The following is a 7,139-nucleotide window of genomic DNA, read 5'->3' as shown; positions in this document are numbered from 1 at the left end:
TATTTTTCTTCTTTGGGCCCTTATGTTCCAGGAGGCATGACTCTTTTTGTTCCCGATGAACCTATACCAATTGAGTGTTCCTTAAATGTACCTCAGGGACTAACCACTCTCCCAGTGGGGACAGAAGCATCCACCATCCAAAGCTCCTTGATTCCTGGGTGCTGGTGTTGACTCAGATCCAGGAGTAACACTCAGCTCTCACACTTGAAGTCCACCTCCTTTGAGGCCTAAGCTTCTATTTTCAGCATTACAAGGTGACACAAACATTATTGCATCCAGCATCTTACTGCCATCGTCCTCCTGTCCTTAGTGTCCCCATAGTGACAGTAGTACACTGTTGGGGCAGGCTTAGTGTGTTCCTATAGAGACAGGGGAGTCATCACATCAGTGTAAAGGGTAGAATGGCCTTGTCGGAGGTCGGTCAGTCTATTGGCTTAGGTGCTTCTGCAGTAGATGTGGGCAGCACAGCTCCTCGGGCCATCCTGCAGCTGGCAAAGGCTCTTCCAGAGCGTGTGCAGTCCTGAATGTCCGTACAGACGTGTGAGAATTGAGAGATCCTCTTTTCAATTGTGTTACCCCACATCTGGTAAAAAGATTAAAATCTGACCATGGGAAGGAAATGTCTTCCTAATGATAGGAAATAGGATGAATGGAGGTTGGGGGGGGGGGAGAAAAAAGACCGCTTAAGTATCCTATGAGAATAAGTATCCTATGAGAATACTAAGTATAAGTATCCTATGAGAATAAGTATCCTATGAGAATAAGTATAAGTATCCTATGAGAATAAGTGTAAGTATCCTATGAGAATAAGTATCCTATGAGAGTAGGATACTTATTTGGTCTTGGGGGTACAGGCACTGGAGACATCTGCTCAGGTCTTCTTGTCTGTTTATCAGATATTTTTGGCAGTTATCAAAGGGCCCTGTTCTTGTGAATGGAGTCTCATTATCCACACACTGATTGGTTGCTGTCTTACTGGCTGGGAATGCAGACCAGAAGGGTGGGAATCCAGTCTCTCTGTCTTCTCCAGATGATGATGATGCTCCACAGATTCAGCAACCATGGGGCTCAGCACCAGGGTGGCCTTCTGAACTGCAGGGAAACAGAGTTGCCCCATTATTGCATTGACCTCTGTCCATCTGCCAGGCAGCAGATGAACACATTAGACTCCATCTGGACATTTATCCCTGTTTACAATAGCCTCACATCATTTGTGCATACCTTGCTCGGGTAGAAAGATTTGACTCTGTGTTTCCAGTTCACTGTTGTTATATTGAGATGTGATTCTCTGCAATAATGACCCACTTGTCCTTATAGTCAGGGACCCATGTCCTTCCTGGCCTCACATGTACCAGCTCCTGTAGCACAGGGCCGACTGCAGAAGCAGCTGAAGGAGGGAAAGGCATTAGATAAGAGGGCAAAAGAACCCTGCTTAACATGGGCAACGACAGGCCCATCCCATCCGAGAACCTCCTACTAAATGAGACCTCCCTGTGTAGATTACCACTAGGAAAAGAGCCGAAAAGCCCAGGAGGGAAGGATACTGGAGCAAGTGCAGAGATGGCAGAAGATGTGGGCCATTTCCCTTTACCTGAATGACAAAAGACTGCACTTGAGACACGCCTTGGCCATTAAGACGCTCCAAGGCCATCGACTACGGGACACCAGCTATTTATGTGTCAGGAGGCTAGTGGGGCACCCTGTCCTTTAGGGTGGTGAGAGGAAAGAGCTCACATGTGCCATCGGGCTCTGTCTCATGCTGACTCTGGGACAGGGAGAGTCCAGACCCTCTGTGCACTGTGTGAACTGTGGTTCTAGAGTAACCCAATTGGATCATCCTCTGCAGATGAAGTCAGCAGCATTGAATCCCAGATATTAAACATATGATGGATAAAATTGGTGGTGGTGGTGGTGGTGGTGTGAGTCACCTGATAGATGCCTGAATAAAACATGTGACAGAAGACAAGGTCAGGCAGTCTACTGTTCCTGGAGTGAGGACAAGCTCACACCCTGAAGTGTCTGGCATGCCAGAAATGGATTGCCACTCCCCATCTGGGTCTTATAATTTTCTGACAATTGGGTCAAGTAAATGGCAAGCCTGGTGCTGTATATTCCAAGACTCTGAATGTCACTGTGGAGATTCCGCTGACACTGCAACCATTTCCTCTAGATAAGAGCGTACAGGATTCACAGGGAGTGGGTGTGCAGCTCGGCTTCCCCATGTGGGCATCCAGGCAGCGATGTCAGACTTCACAGGGCTCAGCACACTCTGCCTGCCTGTCCAATGGAATTGTAGTTAGGAGCCATTGATGGGTCCCTTTTGTACTTTGACCATGGTCACTCTGCCAGGCACTAGTTCCCCTAGCAGAGTCTCAATCTGAATATATTCCCCATGGACAAGAGCTCCACACGCCCCCTTTCACCCTGGCTGTCCCCACAGTCTCTTGCTGATTACTGCTAGTTCAGTTGCATCAGATACCACCTCGGCATTCTCCAGCAGGATTTCTTCCCAAGGCGGTAAGCCAAGGAACAAGGTTTAATCCAGCTGGAGTAGAAATACATCTGACCATCCCAAGAGGCCCCAGAAACTTATAGCTTTCTGATTTTTCCAATAAAAAGACATGAATAAAGACATAGAAAATAAGATATAAAGCAGAGATGCCCCCTCCCATACCTGCTTACCCTTTCATCGGGTTCTGCCTCCTGCCTCTTTCAGGGGAGCCACTTTCTTGGAGGATGTATGCTTCATTTTTGTCTTTGGAGCCCACGGGATGCAGCAGAGTTGGGACAGGCAAGCCCTGATTCTCTTGCTCATGCTCTTAAAGTGGCTGATCCTCTGAGGGGGGGGGATGATGTTACCATGTCACACTCAGGTGGCACAGGCAATTCATCCTCCCATATGCTGCTGCAGACAGATGGGGCAGCCCCAGCTCCAGAATGGAGGGCAAAGCTAGAATTGTTGCTTTTTTTTCTCAGGACAGTGTAGAGCAATGGAGACATTTCTGGCCACCTTGTGTCCTGATAGTACCAGGGCAAAAGGCCTGTGCTCTCTTGATGGCCAGATGTGAAGGAGGCTAAAGTTGGGCTCACTGGCTCTTCTCATTAGGGGACAACCAGAGACAGAGGGGTGTGCTTGGGATGGTGGTGGTGTAGGCCACCGGTCCAGAGGCTTGGGTGATGTGGTAGATCCACCCTCAGGCCCCTTGTGCACCTGTTCTTTAAGAATCAAATATGCCCCCATCCATTCATCATATTTTTTGTTGTGCAGGGATTTAATAACCTCTTTGGCATCAAACCCCATGCCAAAGAGTGACCCGTCCAGCAGGTCCAGTTATTCGAGGGTCTCGAGGGGACCTTCTCCTAAGAACCAAATTGGGGGTTAGAGAGAGACGAGGGCCTTGTGCGAATAACGACACAGAAACGTTCTGAGTTGCATCAAGGCCCCAATGTATTAGCCAGGCCCAAGGTTTAAATGCACAAGGAAAAGGGGAAGTACAGATACTTATCAGCGGGAGGGGTGGGGCAATAGAATTGCACAAGCAAAAGGAGAAGTACTTATCAGTGGGGGGGGGCAATAGAAAATTTTTCTTTTGGCAGCTACATGGGGAAGCAGGAACTTGGTGGTATCAGGGTGTGGTCAGGACATCGGCGATTACTTAGGGCTGGAACATTCTGTGGTTGTTCTCAGAATCGGTGTGTCGGTGGCCCGCTTTTGACCTCCTTTTCTCCTCGGGGGGAGAGGCCCAATTCAGAGATCAGGACAATTGTGTTGTCTCAATGGCTCCCAACAAAAGAGATGTGTATGATGTTGTAATCGAGGTCGGTCACAGTTGGGATATATACTTCATATTTTGTGATGCATGGATGTCTCTCAACGTCTTCAATGGAGGACCTCCTCTCTGGGGGAACTGTGAGCATTTGGTGAATGAGGTTTTCAAGTTGCCCAGAGAAATGAGTTGGAATGTGATAGGTCCTTGTGATGACATCTTCCTCAATCTCTTTTATGGTGCCGCTTCTGAAGGGGTGATACCCAGCGGTGATAAAATAGAGCAGTACTCCCATATTCCACACATCCGCCTTCTTGCCATCATATGGCTCCCCTAGTAAAATCTCTGGAGCAGCAAAGTGCTTGGTCCCACATTTCGTATATAATAAGGTGTGAGGTGGTTTTTTTTTTTTTTTTTTTTTTTTGGCAAGGACAACTTTTGCCCAAGCCCCCTTAAAGTGGATGACAAACATATACCACCCTATAAATAACCAAAACCACCCACCCCCTTTTTGTGTGAATGGGGTGTCATTCTCTGGACATCGCCCTCTGCCATTTGGTGGTGTCTTTTTCTTATGGGTGCCCAAAGAGAATTGGGATGTTGGCCAGTCTTAAAGCTGGCTGAGTCTGATGCAAGGGCCAGGCAGGGAGCAAGATGGCACAGACTCAGTGTACCTAGAGGAAAGCCTGTTACTACTACAATGGGGATATTGGAAACTACTATTATGGACAAGGGCACCCAGTGAAGCCTCACCAAATCCGAATGACTCACAATTTGCTGCTCAACTATAATCTCTACTGAAAAATGAAAATATCGTCCTCATAAAGCCAGTGCTGAGGAGATGAGCAAGTACCACAGTGATGAGTACATTACATTCTTGTGTTCTATTTGCCCAGATAATATGTCTGAATACAGCAAGCAGATGCAGAGATTCAACATTGGTGAGGACTGTCCAGTATGTGATGGCTTGTTTGAGTTCCTATCAGATCACCATGGCCTAAGACTGGTCTTCAATAACAGCAAAATCTACAGAAAGCCCGAATACAGGCGGAAACGGAACAACTCTTTACTCAATGATAACTTGGTCAGGAAAAAAATAAAGAAATTAAAGACTTCCTGGAATTTAATGAAAAGGAAAATGTTGACACATCATACCCAAACTTATGGGACACAATGAAAGTAGTGCTTTTTTGTTTGGTTGGTTAGTTTTTTGTTTGTTTGTTTGGTTGGTTTTGTTTTTCGAGACAGGTTTTCTCTGTATACCCTGGCTGTCCTGGAACTTACTTTTGTAGACCAGGCTAGCCTCAAACTCAGAAATCTGCCTGCCTCTGCCTCCCAAGTGCTGGGATTAAAGGCATGCACCACAGAAAGAAAGAAAGAAAGAAAGAAAGAAAGAAAGAAAGAAAGAAAGAAAGAAAGAAAGAAAGAAAATGAAAGAGAGAGAGAAAGAAAAAAGAAGAAAGAGAGAGAAAGAAAGAGAGAGAGAAAGAAAGAAAGAGAGAAAGAAAGAAAGAAAGAAAGAAAGAAAGAGAGAAAGGGAGGAAAGAAAGAAAGAAAGAAAGAAAGAAAGAGAGAAAAGAAAGGGAGAAAAGAAAGAAAGAAAGAAAGAAAGAAAGAAAGAAAGAAAGAAAGAAAGAAAGAAAGAGAAAGGGAGAAAAGAAAGAAAGGGAGAAAAGAAAGAAAGAAGGAGGAAAGAAAGAAAGAAAGAAAGAAAGAAAGGGAGAGAGAAAGAAAGAAAGAAAGGAAGGAAGGAAGGAAGGAAGGAAGGAAGGAAGGAAGGAAGAAGTGCTAAAAGGAAAGTTCATAGCACTAAGCGTCATGGTAAAGAAACTGGAGAGATTTTACACTAACAACAGCACACATGAGAGCTCTAGAACAAAAAGAAGCAAACTCAACCAAGAGGAGCAGAAGACAGGAAATAGTCAAACTCAGGGCTGAAATCAACCAAATAGAAACAAAGAAAACAATACAAAGAATCAGCAAAACCAAAAGCTGATTCTTTGAGAGAATCAACAAGATAGATAAACCCCTAGTCAAACTAACTAAAGGGCCAAGAGGTAGTCTCCAAATTAATAAAATCAGAAATTAAAAGGGAGACATAACAACAGAAATAGAAGAAATTCAAAAAGTCACCAGATCTTACTATAAAAGCCTATACTAAACAAAACTAGAAAATCTAGATGAAATGGATGGTTTTCTAGACAGATGCCACATACCAAAGTTAAATCAAGAGCAGGTAAACTATCTAAACAGGTCTATATCACACAAAGAAATAGAAGAAGTCATTAAAAAACTTCCCAACCGGGCTGGTGAGATGGCTCAGCAGGTAAGAGCACCCGACTGCTCTTCCAAAGGTCCTTAGTTCAAATCCCAGCAACCACATGGTGGCTCACAACCATCTGTAACAAGATCTGATTCCCTCTTCTGGTGTGTCTGAAGACAGCTACAGTGTACTTACATATAATAAATAAATAAATCTTAAAAAAAAAAAAAAAAAAAAACTCCCAACCAAAAAAAAGACCAGGGCCAGATGGATTTAGTGCAGAATTCTACCAGACTTTCAAAGAAGACCTGATACCAATTTTTTCAAACTATTCCATGAAATAGAAACAGAAGGAACACTACCTAACTCATTCTATGAAGCCACAATTACTCTGATATCTAAACCACACAAGGACCCAACCAAAAAAGAGAACTTCAGACAAATCTTGCTTATGAATATTGATGCAAAAATACTCAATAAAATTCTTGCAAACCGAATCCAAGAACACATCAAAACCATCATTCACCACGATCAAGTAGACTTCATCCCAGGGATACAAGGCTGGCTTAATATATGAAAATCCATTAACGTAATCCACTATATAAACAAATTCAAAGAAAAAAATCGCATGATCATCTCCTTAGATGCAGAAAAGGCATTTGAAAAAATACAACACCCCTTCATGTTAAAATTATTGGAGAGGTCAAGAATTCAAGGCCTATACCTAAACATAATAAAAGCAATTTATTGCAAACCAACAGCCAATATCAAATTAAATGGAGACATACTTGAAGCAATCCCACTGAATTCAGGGACAAGACAAGGATGCCCACTCTCCCCCTATTTTTTCAATATAGTACTCGAAGTGTTAGCAAGAACAATACAACAACAAAAAGAGATCAAGGGGATACAGATTGGTAAAGAAGAAATAAAGGTATCACTATTTGCAGATGATATGATAGTATACATAAGCAACCCCAAAAATTCCACCAGAGAACTTCTCTAGCTGATAAACAACTTCAGCAAAGTGGCCGGTTATAAAATTAACTCAAATAAATCAGTAGCCTTCCTTTATACAAAGGATAAACAGGCTGAGAAAGAAATTAGGG

The 7,139-nt window shown here is 43.7% G+C and overlaps 1 pseudogene; it reads right to left on the bottom strand.

Annotated features, from left to right (window-relative positions):
- Window positions 1-2,602: 2,602 nt before the first annotated feature.
- LOC115488758 lies at window positions 2,603-3,336 on the bottom strand (annotated as a pseudogene).
- Between the last annotated feature and the right edge of the window lie 3,803 nt (window positions 3,337-7,139).

The sequence above is a fragment of the Mus musculus genome, chromosome 17 (genome assembly GCF_000001635.26).
Source record: "Mus musculus strain C57BL/6J chromosome 17, GRCm38.p6 C57BL/6J".
Lineage (NCBI taxonomy): Eukaryota > Metazoa > Chordata > Mammalia > Rodentia > Muridae > Mus > Mus musculus.
Note: the sequence above shows the minus strand (reverse complement) of the source record. Positions and strands in the feature narration are given on the sequence as shown.